Raw genomic sequence first — 17,971 nt, forward strand, 5'->3', positions numbered from 1 at the left:
ACTTTGGTACAGACTCTTCAAGAGAAAGTTTGGTACAGTCCCTTAAGGAGCGACTTTTGTGCCAACGCTTTGACCTATATACTGTACCTTTAAGACCAGCTTAAGTACTGTCCCTTTAAAAGAGACATAGCTACCATTCTTTGAAAACAATCTAAAGTACTAACCCTTTAAAAGCGACTTGAGTACCATCCGTAAAAGAGCAACTTGGGAACCGTCCCTTTAAGAGCGACTTGGGTAACGTCCCTTTAAGAGCTACTTGGGTACCATCCCTTTGAGAGCGGCTTGGGTACCGTCCATTTAAGAGCGGCTTGGGTACTGTCCCTTTAAGACCAACTTTGGTACAGTCCCTTTAAGAGCAGCTTTGGGTACCGTCTCCAAGAGCAAATTTGGTACAGTGCCTTAAGGAGCGACTTTTGTGCCAACGCTTTGAGTGACCTTTGTACTGTACCTCTAAGACCAGCTTAAGTACTGTCCCTTTAAAAGAGAAGTAGCTACCATCCTTTGAAAACAATCTTAAGTACTGACCCTTAAATCGACTTGAGTACTGTCCCTTTAAGAGTGACTTGAGTAACGTCCCTTTAAGAGCTACTTGGTTACCATCCCTTTGAGAGCGGCTTGGGTACCGTCCATTTAAGTGCGGCTTGGGTACCGTCCCTTTAAGAGCGACTTGCATATCGTCCCTTTAAGAGCGGCTTGGGTACCGTCCCTTTAAGTGCGACTTGGGTACCGTCCCTTTAAGAGCGACTTGGGTACCGTCCCTTTAAGAGCGACTTGGGTACCGTCCCTTTAAGAGCGACTTGGGTAACATCCCTTTAAGAGCGACTTGGGTAACGTCCCTTTAAGAACGGGTTGGGTAACGTCCCTTTAAGAGCGACTTGGGTAACATCCCTTTAAGAGCGACTTGGGTAACGTCCCTTTAAGAGCGACTTGAATACTGTCCCTTTAAGAGCGGCTAAGGTACAGTCACTTTAAAAGCGGCTTGGGTACCGTCCCTGCTACATGGCTGTCAGCTCTGCTATTTTACTGACTGACCTCTGCTACTTATAATGGTAAAGATTATTGCTCAGTTACCATGACAACCTTACTCATGTCAGAGAGACAAAATCGTTAAGGACCTTCCATGTATTATATCTTCTATTGGCCAATAGTGGACATGTGACTGTGTGGATGTTGTGAGGCAGTTCCTATTGGCTGCTATATTTCAGCTATTTGCATATGTGCTGTGATTGGCTGTTAGCGTTTACAGTGTGGCCATTATTTCCAATAGGCCATTATTTTCTATGGGAAATTTGGGGTCTTTAAACGTAAATTTCTTAAAAACGACAAATCTGATCAAAATGAAAAAAAAAATAAAAATAAATATATATATATATATATATATATATATATATATATATATATCACACTTCTCACCGCCGAGGGCTTCGAAACGCAGTTTGAACGGAGTCAGTGCGTTCGGGCTGTATTCTTCACAGAAAAATGGCCGGAAGAAGAAGAAGAAATGGAAGAAGAAGAAGAAGAAGAATACGGATTACAATATAGGGATTTTTCAAGCACTATAATAATGCTTTAACAGGTAGATAAGTGAGTTGATAGAAGGAAAACAGGAGATAGGGAACAGATAGGATGGCCCTTGACTAGTGTACTGAGTATTCAGCCAGGATGTGATGAAGTGTTGAGAAATATTTGACGAATCCTCCTACTCACTTATGAATGAGTCTAGTTATCTCATCTAATCACGTTCTGACCACAGTGTCAGGTGACCCGTCCCCTGGGGTAGTACAAGTCCCAGGTATCTGTTCTGGGGGGAGCTGGCTTGTAGTGGCCTTCCTACAAAGCTGAGCGCTTGTCAGTAGAGATTGGCTGAAGTAGTGATGAGCGAATACTGTTCGATCGAATAGATATTCGATCGAATAGTGAGATATTCGAATATTCGATATTCGAACGAATATCCCACGAATATTCAATATATATTCGATAAGCGTTCAAATCCCCCAGCTTCCGTTTTCACCCTCCAAATGGTCAAATAGATGTTTTTCACTAATCAAATACTTGTTCCCATAGACTTTAATGGGATCGAATATTCAATCGAATATTCGAATATTCGCGGGATATTCGTACGAATATCGAATATTCGAATATCTCACTATTCGCTCATCACTAGTCTTGAGCTTCTCCGTTCCTCTTTAACGTTTCAAAGTGTTTTATTGAAAGATTTTTCAGAATTTTTTTCAAGACAACAAATAATTTCAAATACAAGAACAATGCCAGAGCACAGATATGTCCAGTACAGAAATGTTTCAAGTACAAGAAGTAACAAATAGTTACGGACAACGTCTCTACAGAAGAGGAGCAATGGGAGGCTACCACATCAGGATACTGAGGCAGCGCACACAACAGTAGCAAAGTGAGACGGTGGAAGTCCATGACGCATAAAGTCCATGCAGTGGCAGAACGGTCATCATAAAACCAAACAGGAAATAAAATCAAGAACAACAGGCAGGGCATCAACACAAATCGGATAGCAGGCATGGTGGCATCTTCACATAATAAGTCAGCTGACACAAAAAAAAGGAGTAGGCAGGGCTTGGTCAGTAGTGTGATGTGTGGGTGGAGGTTAGGCAACTCTGTGGCTCTGTAGGAGTAAAAGAAGAGTATATAGTCAACTGTCTCAGAGTGCAAGTCAATCAGTGGTAGGTGACCCGAAGATTCTGTTTGTCCAGGCAAAAGGAGACCGAAGTACCTCTACCGCATGCAATATATTGTTCAAGCGCATGAACCTGTCGCACTTCAGCAATCACATCCATGGCTAAGGGAGGAATTCTCGATTTACAGCGCCTTGTGATTGCGAGGCGTGCTATAGTCAGTATCTTACACACAAGCGGTTTGTTTTTTGTAGGTATATGGGCTAGCTGAAGGGACAGCAAAGCTTGAGCAGGGGTGAGAAGGATGGGTTGGCCTACCAACGTTGTGAGCAAGTCAGAAATTTGATGCCAAAAAAGGCGGAGCAAAGGACACTCCCATAAAATGTGATATAGGGACCCAATTTGGCCACAATGTCTCCAGCTCAATCTTCGGGGAGTAAAGTACAAATGGAGTCTGCATTTAAAAACATTCTCCCTCTGAGGAATACTAATCACGGATTTGACCATCTGTAGGCTTGTTGCCAGTCATGAGCCGAGAATGTGGTGCGCCGAGCTTTCTCCCATTTAAGAACAAAAGCATCTTTGGTGAAGACATTGAGGCCACCAACATGTTCGTATAAAGGCTTAAGGCCTGTCTTTCGTTGCCCTAAAAGGATAGCCAGTTGGCGGTCCCATTTGACGTTTGCCTGTACCTTAGAGGTCACGAAATGGCATACCGGAAGGTATACGTAAAAATCATGTTTGGGCAACTGGAACTGTTCATACAGGGATTGAAAATCTTTAAGGGTAGAACTATAATATAATTGAGACATAGAAGACAGACCCGCTTCTTCCCACTACTGCCAACTAATGTGCGGAACGGACTGCAAGAAGTATGTAAAAGACGAAGTGGGGAGCTGCAGGGGGGGAAAGGAACGGTGGGAACCACCATTCTTGTGGCAGAGCTTCCAGCACTTTAAACATTGTAGGGGGAGGTGGTCAGGTATGAGTGACAGGTCAAGAATGGCTACATACAGGAGGTCACGTAACTTCCCTTTTGCATAAAAGTGTTCTATATCACCCCAGTTAGTAGAGTGGCTGTCAGCCCACCAGTGGCGGAGCTGTGATGGTATGGTAGCTTTGTAATAATAAAAGGGATCGGGGACTCCGTCGCTCTTTAAGGTGGTCGACTGTCCTACTCTGTTAGTCTGTCCTCAGTGTACGCAAGTGTTAGGTTGGACAGCTAGTGTCAGGAACAACTAAATACACATCCTGCCTGCCCTGTAGTTAATATAAAGGGAAGTTGTTACTAGAGAAAAGAAGTGTGTGTGTAGCTAGACCAAAGTGTGAGCTGCAGCTGTGCTGTGAAAGTGGGACATCTGGTGGTTGGAGTAAGGAACAGCAGCCAATCTGTCCTAACCTGTGAGAGAAACGGGTTTTACCAAGGTGTAAGAAGAGAAAAGAAAACACGTAGTGGGATACTACATCTCTGTTGCCGATCTTTCTGCAACGTTCGGAGGGGTTAGACAAAATGGCGCCGTTCATGTAAAAAAGAAATAAATAAACATATTCTCACCTTGCTGCAGTGCTTGCTGTCCTCAGGCGTCTCCTCTTTCTGCTCTGCATAAGTGACGTCACTCGTGTGTCGGAGCGCTGGGGGAGGGAGGGACCTTTCATAGCCAGAAGCATAATGCTGCCTGCCACCACAAGAATAACAATGGCTTGATACCGCCTCTCCCCCCCCCCCCCCCCCCCCTTCAAGTGGCCTTATGGAAAAAGTGCCCCTGTTGTCACCTATATAATAGTCTCAGCAATTTGGAACATGAATTGCAGTTGACGGCTTTCATTTAAAGGGGTTATACAGAGGTTAAAAAAAGATGGCCACTTTCCCCTAAGAACAGCACCATTATTGTTGTGGGTGGTTCTGCAGCTCAGTCCCATTTAAGTGAATAGAGCCAAGTTGTAACACCACACACACACACACCTCTCCTATAAACCTCCTTCGCTTAAAGCTAGTGCTGCACAGCAAATCTGATTATGTGATTGGTATTGTGGTTTATTCTACGTCAGTGACTGTGACCTGTGACCCTTGCAAAAAAAAAAAAAAAAAAAAAAAACCTTGCAGGTCACACGGTGCAGGTGACTTTGCTATCACTGATTCCATTAAAAGTTGCAACAATAATAAAGTCATGTGACAGCGAGTTACCAACAAGTCACATGAAATATTTTGCTTGTGTGACCAAGGTTGCCACTAGTTTTTCTTGGCATAAACTTTTTTTTTTACCTAATTTTAAAAACATACAAACAACTAAGTAAGTAATCTGTGTTGTATGTTATGCAGAAATAAAAGACAAAACTATTACAATAATAAAAATAAATAAATGGTAATAATAATGATAATAATAATAATGATGATGATGATGATGATGATGATGATGATGATAGTAGTAGTAGTAGTAGTAATAATAATAATATGTAGTAGTAATAATAATAATAATAATAATATGATGATGATGATGATGATGATGATGGTAGTAGTAGTAGTAGTAGTAATAATAATAATAATAATAATATCTCCGCTAATATTGTTATCCATTTATGGATAATATTATCATCATTATTATTATTATTATTATTATTATTATTATTATTATTATTATTATTACTACTACTACTGCTACCATTATTATTATTATTATTATTATTATTATTATTATTAATGAGTACTAGCGAATTACTAGGCTCAGTGGTCAGCTTATAAGTCGATTTGCTCCGCTTCGGGTGCCGGGAACAGCTTGACCCAGTCCTAGGAAACTGGGAAAAGTTTCCCAGCACAGAATTAAGCTTTTCCCGTCCCGAGTGGAGCAGCACAAAGTTCTAAGGCAGCCGACTGATAAGCTGACCATTGAGCCTAGTAGTTCGGTAGTACTGTAAATTTACTAGTAGTATTATTATTATTATATTATATTCCTATATTTCTGCCATTGCTCGGTCAGTGTACAGTTAATCTTTCCTTCTCCGTCTCACACATCTATGAATATTCCCTGTGGTTTCGTTATGAAGTTACAATAAAGAAATAAAAGAAATGACTTAATCTCTTCATTAATGATAATTGGGAAAAAAATAAAGTAATTATTGTTGTCTGTGACGTCCTTGTCGGCCGTCCTGCTGGGATTGTTAGTTTGCTATAGTACAATGTATTGTCAGTGATTGTGGTAATAACATTGTAACCTCCTGGTATAATAGCGCCCCCAGGAGGCCGGCAGGAGCGGAGACTGTATGACACAATCTATTATCCTCCCTCCGCTGGGGATTCCGGCTCTGTGATCACTTCTATTACTGTACAGATGAGGCAACTCGCTTTTCTATTAGAACTTTCTATCTGCAATGTGTTTTAATGTCAGTGACAATATACAAGTGTGATCAGACAGTGTGAATGAAATAAAATAAAGTAAATTACATTGACCCATCCCTTACATACTGTAATTCTAAAATGTGAAATTCTGAAAGAAAAAAACAAATATAGAAAATAATAATAATAATAATAATAATAATAATAATAATATTTGCTAAATAAAAGTATGGTGTTCTGTAGGTTAAATAATAACAATAATAATAATTATTATTATTATTATTATTATTATTAGTTTACACTCATAGGCTTTGTTCACACAGCGTCAAAAAAAGAAAAGAGGCGTCCACTTTTTCTATTAAAAAATGTCAGTTATTGCTTTGATTTTACTGACCTCAATAAATTGCATTGAAGTCAATGGAATGATGGACGTCCAATGCACACAGTGTAAAAAATTACGGACGCCGCTTGCATGGACGTCAAAATAATTGTCATCACCAGTATTTTCAGAGGTTTTTGTTATTCTTTAGTTGGTCACACCATTTTTCTTTTTTCACCCTCATTTCACCGTCTTTACTAATAAATTTAAAGGACTTCTCAATTAAAGACAAAGGGCGATCAGTCACCTGACCTAGAATAATGGACTGGCGGCCAAAGAGTGAAATGACGATACAAAGCTCCATGTATCTGGAATAGCATTTGATAGCCCCCCATACTGTTTTGCTAGTAGATGGAATCCACCCCGTCTGGCTCATGCCCCCCTCCCCCTCCCATCAGAGACAGGGATCACGTCTCCTCCGCCACAACCCTGCCCACTAAGAGACGGAGGACGCGGCATCCATCAGTCCTCAGCTCCTGCCTTGCCCCACAGCATCGATTCTGTGCCCCCCACCTGCTTTTGATGAACTGAGGAGGGGACCCCAGGGTGATGAGACCCCTTACTGAAGATGAATAGCAGTAACGTGCAGGAGGAAGCAGTTATCTCGGACCATCCCAAGCTCCATGTGTACAGGAAGAACGGCCGCTGCGTGTGTGCCCGCTATAGTGAGATTTCTTCCTCAGGGCACCAACGCTGTGGAGTAGCGCCTTACTGGAGGACTCCGCCTTTTCCACCAAACAAAATAAAGGAAGGAAGGAAAGGAAGCACTTAAAACAGCGGGAGAGGTCTCTAAAAACTGTGGGGGGGGGGGAGGCTGGTGAGTTGCACAATTGGGCTTTGGAAGTGATTGTTTGTTGGGGCCTGGGCGGAATACCCCTTTAATATGTGTAATGACTTGATTTGTTATAGAGATTATATGGGGAATAGTGAGCCCAAGTAAGGCCATAATGACAGTAAGTAAGGCCATAATGCACTGTGTGTTTGGTTTGGTGGTTTCTTCTATTTCTTTAACAGTAGATGAGTTAGACAGGGAAAGTCGGCTGGATTCAGTCATGGGTCACTGGTCCCCTATGGATGTCACACAATTAGTGTGTGTGTGTGTGTGTGGGGGGGGGTCTATATATTTATTATTATTATTATTATTATTATTATTATTATTATTATTACTGTTATTACAGTAGGTAAGATTTTTTTTTTATAATATAAAATAATGATAATAACACTAACCCCTTGATCGGCCTATTTTGGACCTTAGTGATCAAGTAATTTTTTTTTTACTTTTTCCACCAAGTATATAACCAAGAGGTGTTCAGGTTTATAGCCAAGAAGGGTTTCAGAAGTATATAACAAGGAGGTGATGAAAGAGTAATACCAGGATGTGTTGCAGAAGTAATGCCAGGAGGAGTTGTAAGTGTAATGCCAGGAGGTGTTGTAAGAGTAATACCAGGAGGTGTTGTAAGAGTAATGCCAGGAGGTGTTGTAGGAGTAATGCCAGGAGGTGTTGTTGGAGTAATACCAGGAGGTGTTGTAAGAGTAATACCAGGAGGTGTTGTAAGAGTAATGCCAGGAGGTGTTGTAAGAGTAATACCAGGAGGTGTTGTAAGAGTAATGCCAGGAGGTGTTGTAGGAGTAATGCCAGGAGGTGTTGTTGGAGTAATACCAGGAGGTGTTGTAGGAGTAATGGCAGGAGGTGTTGTAAGTGTAATGCCAGGAGGTGTTGTAGGAGTAATACCAGGAGGTGTTGTAGGAGTAATGGCAGGAGGTGTTGTAAGTGTAATGCCAGGAGGTGTTGTAGGAGTAATACCAGGAGGTGTTGCAGAAGTAATGCCAGGAGGTGTTGTAGGAGTAATGGCAGGAGGTGTTGTAGGAGTAATGCCAGGATGTGTTGTAGGAGTAATGCCAGGAGGTGTTGTAGGAGTAATGCCAGGAGGTGTTGTAGGAGTAATGGCAGGAGGTGTTGTAGGAGTAATACCTGGAGGTGTTGTAGGAATAATGCCAGGAGGTGTTGTAGGAGTAATGCCAGAGGTGTTGGAGGAGTAATGCCAGGAGGTGTTGTAGGAGTAATGCCAGGAGGTGTTGTAGGAATAATGCCAGGAGGTGTTGCAGGAGTAATGGCAGGAGGTGTTGTAGGAGTAATGGCAGGAGGTGTTGTAGGAGTAATACCTGGAGGTGTTGTAGGAATAATGCCAGGAGGTGTTGTAGGAGTAATGCCAGGAGGTGTTGTAGGAGTAATGGCAGGAGGTGTTGTAGGAGTAATACCTGGAGGTGTTGTAGGAATAATGCCAGGAGGTGTTGTAGGAGTAATGCCAGAGGTGTTGGAGGAGTAATGCCAGGAGGTGTTGTAGGAGTAATGGCAGGAGGTGTTGTAGGAGTAATGCCAGGAGGTGTTGTAGGAGTAATGCTAGGAGGTGTTGTAGGAGTAATGCCAGGAGGTGTTGTAGGAGTAATGCTAGGAGGTGTTGTAGGAGTAATGCCAGGAGGTGTTGTAGGAGTAATGCTAGGAGGTGTTGTAGGAGTAATGCCAGGAGGTGTTGTAGGAGTAATGGCAGGAGGTGTTGTAGGAGTAATGCAAGGAGGTGTTGTAGGAGTAATGCCAGGAGGTGTTGTAGGAATAATGCCAGGAGGTGTTGTAGGAGTAATGCCAGGAGGTGTTGTAGGAGTAATGCTAGGAGGTGTTGTAGGAGTAATGCCAGGAGGTGTTGTAGGAGTAATGCTAGGAGGTGTTGTAGGAGTAATGCCAGGAGGTGTTGTAGGAGTAATGGCAGGAGGTGTTGTAGGAGTAATGCTAGGAGGTGTTGTAGGAGTAATGGCAGAAGGTGTTGTAGGAGTAATGCCAGGAGGTGTTGTAGGAGTAATGCTAGGAGGTGTTGTAGGAGTAATGCCAGGAGGTGTTGTAGGAGTAATGCTAGGAGGTGTTGTAGGAGTAATGCCAGGAGGTGTTGTAGGAGTAATGCTAGGAGGTGTTGTAGGAGTAATGCCAGGAGGTGTTGTAGGAATAATGGCAGGAGGTGTTGTAGGAGTAATGCTAGGAGGTGTTGTAGGAATAATGCCAGGAGGTGTTGTAGGAGTAATGCCAGAGGTGTTGGAGGAGTAATGCCAGGAGGTGTTGTAGGAGTAATGGCAGGAGGTGTTGTAGGAGTAATGCTAGGAGGTGTTGTAGGAGTAATGCCAGGAGGTGTTGTAGGAGTAATGCTAGGAGGTGTTGTAGGAGTAATGCCAGGAGGTGTTGTAGGAGTAATGCTAGGAGGTGTTGTAGGAGTAATGCCAGGAGGTGTTGTAGGAGTAATGGCAGGAGGTGTTGTAGGAGTAATGCAAGGAGGTGTTGTAGGAGTAATGCCAGGAGGTGTTGTAGGAATAATGCCAGGAGGTGTTGTAGGAGTAATGCCAGGAGGTGTTGTAGGAGTAATGCTAGGAGGTGTTGTAGGAGTAATGCCAGGAGGTGTTGTAAGAGTAATACCAGGAGGTGTTGTAAGAGTAATGCCAGGAGGTGTTGTAGGAGTAATGCCAGGAGGTGTTGTTGGAGTAATACCAGGAGGTGTTGTAGGAGTAATGGCAGGAGGTGTTGTAAGTGTAATGCCAGGAGGTGTTGTAGGAGTAATACCAGGAGGTGTTGTAGGAGTAATGGCAGGAGGTGTTGTAAGTGTAATGCCAGGAGGTGTTGTAGGAGTAATACCAGGAGGTGTTGCAGAAGTAATGCCAGGAGGTGTTGTAGGAGTAATGCCAGGAGGTGTTGTAAGAGTAATACCAGGAGGTGTTGTAAGAGTAATGCCAGGAGGTGTTGTAGGAGTAATGCCAGGAGGTGTTGTTGGAGTAATACCAGGAGGTGTTGTAGGAGTAATGGCAGGAGGTGTTGTAAGTGTAATGCCAGGAGGTGTTGTAGGAGTAATACCAGGAGGTGTTGTAGGAGTAATGGCAGGAGGTGTTGTAAGTGTAATGCCAGGAGGTGTTGTAGGAGTAATACCAGGAGGTGTTGCAGAAGTAATGCCAGGAGGTGTTGTAGGAGTAATGGCAGGAGGTGTTGTAGGAGTAATGCCAGGATGTGTTGTAGGAGTAATGCCAGGAGGTGTTGTAAGTGTAATGCCAGGAGGTGTTGTAGGAGTAATGGCAGGAGGTGTTGTAGGAGTAATACCTGGAGGTGTTGTAGGAATAATGCCAGGAGGTGTTGTAGGAGTAATGCCAGAGGTGTTGGAGGAGTAATGCCAGGAGGTGTTGTAGGAGTAATGCCAGGAGGTGTTGTAGGAATAATGCCAGGAGGTGTTGCAGGAGTAATGGCAGGAGGTGTTGTAGGAGTAATGGCAGGAGGTGTTGTAGGAGTAATACCTGGAGGTGTTGTAGGAATAATGCCAGGAGGTGTTGTAGGAGTAATGCCAGGAGGTGTTGTAGGAGTAATGCTAGGAGGTGTTGTAGGAGTAATGCCAGGAGGTGTTGTAAGAGTAATACCAGGAGGTGTTGTAAGAGTAATGCCAGGAGGTGTTGTAGGAGTAATGCCAGGAGGTGTTGTTGGAGTAATACCAGGAGGTGTTGTAGGAGTAATGGCAGGAGGTGTTGTAAGTGTAATGCCAGGAAGTGTTGTAGGAGTAATACCAGGAGGTGTTGTAGGAGTAATGGCAGGAGGTGTTGTAAGTGTAATGCCAGGAGGTGTTGTAGGAGTAATACCAGGAGGTGTTGCAGAAGTAATGCCAGGAGGTGTTGTAGGAGTAATGGCAGGAGGTGTTGTAGGAGTAATGCCAGGATGTGTTGTAGGAGTAATGCCAGGAGGTGTTGTAAGTGTAATGCCAGGAGGTGTTGTAGGAGTAATGGCAGGAGGTGTTGTAGGAGTAATACCTGGAGGTGTTGTAGGAATAATGCCAGGAGGTGTTGTAGGAGTAATGCCAGAGGTGTTGGAGGAGTAATGCCAGGAGGTGTTGTAGGAGTAATGCCAGGAGGTGTTGTAGGAATAATGCCAGGAGGTGTTGCAGGAGTAATGGCAGGAGGTGTTGTAGGAGTAATGGCAGGAGGTGTTGTAGGAGTAATACCTGGAGGTGTTGTAGGAATAATGCCAGGAGGTGTTGTAGGAGTAATGCCAGGAGTTGTTGTAGGAGTAATGGCAGGAGGTGTTGTAGGAGTAATGCCAGGAGGTGTTGTAGGAGTAATGCCAGAGGTGTTGGAGGAGTAATGCCAGGAGGTGTTGTAGGAGTAATGGCAGGAGGTGTTGTAGGAGTAATACCTGGAGGTGTTGTAGGAATAATGCCAGGAGGTGTTGTAGGAGTAATGCCAGAGGTGTTGGAGGAGTAATGCCAGGAGGTGTTGTAGGAGTAATGGCAGGAGGTGTTGTAGGAGTAATGCCAGGAGGTGTTGTAGGAGTAATGCTAGGAGGTGTTGTAGGAGTAATGCCAGGAGGTGTTGTAGGAGTAATGCTAGGAGGTGTTGTAGGAGTAATGCCAGGAGGTGTTGTAGGAGTAATGCTAGGAGGTGTTGTAGGAGTAATGCCAGGAGGTGTTGTAGGAGTAATGGCAGGAGGTGTTGTAGGAGTAATGCAAGGAGGTGTTGTAGGAGTAATGCCAGGAGGTGTTGTAGGAATAATGCCAGGAGGTGTTGTAGGAGTAATGCCAGGAGGTGTTGTAGGAGTAATGCTAGGAGGTGTTGTAGGAGTAATGCCAGGAGGTGTTGTAGGAGTAATGCTAGGAGGTGTTGTAGGAGTAATGCCAGGAGGTGTTGTAGGAGTAATGGCAGGAGGTGTTGTAGGAGTAATGCTAGGAGGTGTTGTAGGAGTAATGCCAGGAGGTGTTGTAGGAGTAATGGCAGGAGGTGTTGTAGGAGTAATGGCAGGAGGTGTTGTAGGAGTAATGCTAGGAGGTGTTGTAGGAGTAATGCTAGGAGGTGTTGTAGGAGTAATGCCAGGAGGTGTTGTAGGAGTAATGGCAGGAGGTGTTGTAGGAGTAATGCTAGGAGGTGTTGTAGGAGTAATGCCAGGAGGTGTTGTAGGAGTAATGCCAGGAGGTGTTGTAAGTGTAATGGCAGAAGGTGTTGTAGGAGTAATGGCAGGAGGTGTTGTAGGAGTAATGCCAGGAGGTGTTGTAGGAGTAATGCTAGGAGGTGTTGTAGGAGTAATGCCAGGAGGTGTTGTAGGAATAATGGCAGGAGGTGTTGGAGGAGTAATGCCAGGAGGAGTTGTCGGAGTAATGCCAGGAGGTGTTGTAGAAGAAATATCAGAAGGTATCCAAGAGTATAACCAGGAGGTGTTGTGGGAGCAGCTTTGTGGCCACATACCAGACCTGAACAATACCGCCATACCAGACCTGAACAATACCGCCATACCAGACCTGAACAATTCCACCATACCAGACCTGAACAATACCGCCACACCAGACCTGAACAATTCCACCATACCAGACCTGAACAATACCGCCATAGCATCCCCCGAAAAAAGACACCAGATTTACTGGCAAGTCTAAACGGGAGGTGGGAGATTTTAAAGAAAAAAAACTGTTGTTCCCCTCCCCCTGCTCCCTGGTGCTGCCCCCCCCCCCCCCCCCCCCCCCCCCGGCAAGGTGCTGTCCTAGTTACCGGACCACAGGTGCCTAGTGGTAAATACGTCCCTGCAGACACCCTCCACTCTACTGGATAGCATCCAATGCACACAAATTCAATCCTCGGGAGCACTGTCTGGCCAGTAAGTCCAAGAAGCTGGAGCATGTCCGATAGCTTTTATTAATACACTTTTCACGCCTTTTGTCCAAGTTCTGTAAACTTTCTCAAGTAAGATGCGGGTTTGAGCAACAACATTTTAATAGATACCAGTAAGAGAAAAGAGGGGAGGGGGATCAGGATGACCGAAGCCACGGTATACAGAAGTTGTGCTCGGTGGTGGGAACATAAGTGGCTACAGGACACATTGTAAGAGGTCATAAATACAGTGAGGCTATATTCACACTAAGTAAGCTATGTAATATTCACGGTCGTTGTTGCTAATTTGCAAATCCACATACACATAGGGCCACATGTATCATCCCACATGTATCATCCGGCGAACGGATGATTTTTGGCGGAAAGTGCCGATTTGCGTATTTTTTCATACGCAAATTGCCGATCTGCGAATAAAATATTCGCAAATCGGCACTTTCCTCCGAGTACGCCAGGGGGGCGGAAAGGGGGCGTGTAGTGGGCGGAACGGAGGGCGCGGACTCAGAGTCCGCGCGATTTACCATCCTTTCCGCCCAAATGTACGCCGAAAACCTACTCCAATCCTCAGCTGGCGTAGGTTTTCGGCGGTGCGCACCGGCGCGCACGGGATTTATGTAGAGGCAGTCCGTGTCTACACAAATCCCCGCAGCGCCGGAGCTGCGGGGGCATTTATAAGTCCCCCCATAGTATACACTCCAGCCGGGATTCATAACGGCGCAGTTGGTGAATAGCGGCCACAGAAAACCCTATCAGTTCACACAATGGAGCGTGCGGCTCCGGCAGCATGCTCCATTGTGAGCAGTGGGGAATTCTGATGCGGGCGCGCATACTGTGTGTACTACAGTATCGGGATGATCTTCTCAGACACCAGCCATTCTGTGACCTGGGTGGGAATGACCGTTGTCTTACAAAATGTGAACAATCTGAATAAACTCAAACATTGTTAGAATAATAAATAGGAAAACACCAATAAGTGTGATATCATACTGATTTAGGAGTGTAAGGAGTATATATATACGAAGGTAACTGAGCAATCTTTAAGACTTTGTGTAGAAAGAGGATATACTGTACATAGGGGTTAAAAATACCATTTAAAAATAGAATTTTTAAGAAATCATGAACTACTGATGTTAAACATAAAGGTCTGCAACAATAACAAGATAAAAATATCCTCCATAAAACGCATGAGGAACGCAGGTAGTGGGAAAAGGGGATTATCCATTATATAAAAGGATACATGTATAATAAAATAATAATCTACTAAAATAATAAAAAAAAAAGTTATTTCAGAACATAATTAAAATGCTAATATGGCTCTATATACATAAAACTAATGTGACCTAAATCCAATGTAATACAAAAGGTGGGACTAGGTATACACCCTCTATAAGAGGGCAGGGATAGGGGGGGAAAAAGGAGCAATAAGTTTATTTATTTTTAATATTTCATATTTTTGTTTAGTCCATACGGGAAGAGGTGGTGTAAGATTGTTTAGTCTGGTTAGATGGAAACTAGAAAACAGATTTTTAAATCCATGGACATAGCGAGGTTTATTGCATCTGTGGCTGCCCTTAGTAGTCATGGGGAGAGACGACGGAGATGATGGGATTCTGCTCAGGGCCAAAAGATTCTTTAAAGTATTAGCTTTTCTGTAAATGATCGCAGGTCTTGATGGAAAGATATTCCTCGAAAGGGGGTCATTCATTAAAGGAGAAGTCAGGTGAAAATTGTTATTAAAGTGTTGTATTGCCCCCCAAAAGTTATACAAATCACCAATATACACTTATTATTACGGGAAATGTACATAAGGTGCTTTTTTTCCCTGCACTTACTACTGCATCAAGGCTTCACTTCCTGGATAACACAGTGATGTCACTTCCTGGATAACACGGTGATGTCACTTCCTGGATAACACAGTGATGTCACTTCCTGGATAATACAGTGATGTCACTTCCTGGATAACACAGTGATGTCACTTCCTGGATAACACAGTGAGGTCATGTCATGAATGTGCCTGTGCCGAACTCCATGTGCCCCTTGGCTCGTTCTGCGCGCCTGAGATGGCGCTGATATTCAGTGTTTTTGTATGTTTTGCGGTGTCCTGAACCTTGTCTGAACACTGGCCTATTTCCTCTGGGTTTGTTCAGCCACACCCGCTTTGCCTGAGATACTCCTGGTCACTCCGGAGTTAACTCTGATGCTGGTTAGCTAGTCTGACAGACTGTTCTCCCTGCCAGTCAGGTTGCTCTTGCCCCAGGTGTTCTGAGATCAGGGGTCTGGTCCAATCAGCTCCTGCACTGGACCTCTGGTCTCCTATATAGTGTCTGCCAGCCTGCCTCTCACTGCCGGATATTGAGCTTGTCTCAGCCTGCTTCTGCCTCTGTTTAGTTCTGTGTTTATTCTGACTATTTTTGCCTTGTATTCTGACTATCCCTGCTTGCTGCCTGCCCCTCACCATATTGCCTGTTTATTGACCGTGCTTCTTGGATTGTGTTTTTGTACTGCGTTGCCCGATTGTTGTGACCCGCACTGTCGACCATTCTTTATTGTGTTTTGTCTGTCTATCTTGTCTTTGTGTCCCACCTAGCCAGTACAGGGACTGCCGCCCAGTTGCCTGCCGCCATCTTAGGGCGGATTGCGGCAAGCAGGTAGGGAGAGTGGGCGGGGTTCAGCATCAGGGCTCACTGTCTTGTATTGTCCTGCTGTCCGATTCCTGACATGTCACTTCCTGGAAAACATGGCAATGTCACTTCCTGGATAACATGGTGATGTCACTTCCTGGATAACATGGTGATGTCACTTCCTGGATAACACGGTGATGTCACTTCCTGGATAACACGGTGATGTCACTTCCTGGATAACACGGTGATGTCACTTCCTGGATAACATGGGGATGTCACTTCCTGGATAACATGGCGATGTCACTTCCTGGATAACATGGTGATCTCACTTGCTGGATAACATGGTGATGTAACTTCCTGGATAACATAGTGATGTCACTTCCTTGATAACATGGTGATGTCATGACCCGACTCCCAGAGCTGTGCGGGCTGTGGCTGCTGGAGAGAATGATGGCAGGGGGGTGATACGTGATCGTGATGTCCCGCGGTCCCCCGATGGTCTCCATGGTGATCCCAGGTTCCTAATGAAGGCCCCCGGGCTCACCATGGATATGGCTCTGCTCAGATTGCCTGTCAGCATATAGCTGACACACACAATACACTGCATTACATCAGTAATGCAGCGTATTGTTTCAGTGATAAATGATCGCTGATTAGTAATACACTAGTGTAAAAGTAAAAAAAAATGTGCACCAAACACACAAAACACCCCCCCCCCCATAATAAAGATGCATTACATTCCCCATACACAATAAAATGTTACATAAACCAGATCAAGAACACAAATCCTATACATATTTGGTATTGTCACGTCCGTAACGACCCAATCTATAAAAAGATATCAATAATTATATTGCACAACACACGCTGTAAAAAAATAAATAAAAAAAACAGTACCAGAATAGCTGTAGTTTATCAATCCACTTTAGAAAATACATCATAAAAGAGACCAAAAAGTCAAATACATATAAAATTTGGAAACAATAGAAACTACAGATATTCCTGCAAAAAATAAGACCAAAACCAGCTCTGTTGCGCAAAAGATAAGAACGCTATGGATCTTGCAATGTGGCGACAGGTTTTTGTGGGTTTTTGCTAGGAAGATAGTTTCTATTGCGCCAAAGTGGTAATAGTAAAAAAAAAAACTATACAAATTTGGTATCGCCGTAACCGTAGTGACCCAGAGAATACATGTATTATGTTATTATTGACCGCCGATACGGATTTTTATGGTGGTCACTAATGGGCTCTATTCTGCAGCCATCAGCTCTTAATGGCGATGGTGCAGAATACTGCAGCGGCGCCGGTAAGGCCCGCAGCCCCCTCCTCTCAGCTAGCGGAGGTAGCTGAGGGGTTGGGGCAGAATGTAGGGTCAGTCCCGGTCGATCCCCGCAACGGCGATCGTCGTTATTAACAGTACAACAGCGGCCACCGGTAACAGACATTGCCAAGCAGCTGAACGCTTTTTATCTCTTCTCACCGTGAATCCACAGTGAGAGGAGATAACTACATGGTTCCCCCCCTGTCCCCAGAATTAACCCTAGTGACCTGGTCACTGACCCTCCCCTCCCAGGGCGGCCATCTGATCCAAGATGGCCACCGCCATCTCTGTGAACAGACTCTGTTCACAGTGATGGATTCCTAAAAATGATCAAAATTTCATTCTCTCCACCACCTGAGGTGACAGAGAGCATGGGGCAATGATCGGTGACCACCCGGTGTGGTACCAGTACAAGTGATCAGCGGTATATACTATATACCACTGATTGTTCCAAATGGTGCCAGCACTTTTTTACCCCTCTCACCAAAGTCAAGTGCCCCGGATTACCCATAACCACCCCGGATTACCTCTAATCACCCCAGATTGCCCATCACCACCCCAGATTTCCCATTGCAACCCCAGATAGCCAGTGAACACCACCAGATTTCCCGTCACCACCTAAGATAACCAGTAAACACCCCCAAATTGCCCATCACAACCCCAGATAGCCAGTAAACAACCCCAGAATGCCCATAACCACCCCAGATTGCCCGTAACCACCCCAGATTGGCACAGACTGCTCATAACCACCCCAGATTGTCCATAACCACACCAGATTGCCTGTCGCCACCTCAGATAGCCAGTAACCACCCCAAGATTGTCCATTACAACCCCAGATAGCCAGTAACCACCCCAAGATTGTCCATTACAACCCCAGATAGCCAGTAAACACCCACATATTGCCTGTAACTAAAATGACACTCCTTCCCTTCTGAGCCCCGCTGTGTGCCCATACAGTGGTTTATGCCCACATATGGGGTACCATTGTACTCAGGAGAACCTCCTTTATAA

This window comes from Dendropsophus ebraccatus, chromosome 1, assembly GCF_027789765.1.
Source record: "Dendropsophus ebraccatus isolate aDenEbr1 chromosome 1, aDenEbr1.pat, whole genome shotgun sequence".
Lineage (NCBI taxonomy): Eukaryota > Metazoa > Chordata > Amphibia > Anura > Hylidae > Dendropsophus > Dendropsophus ebraccatus.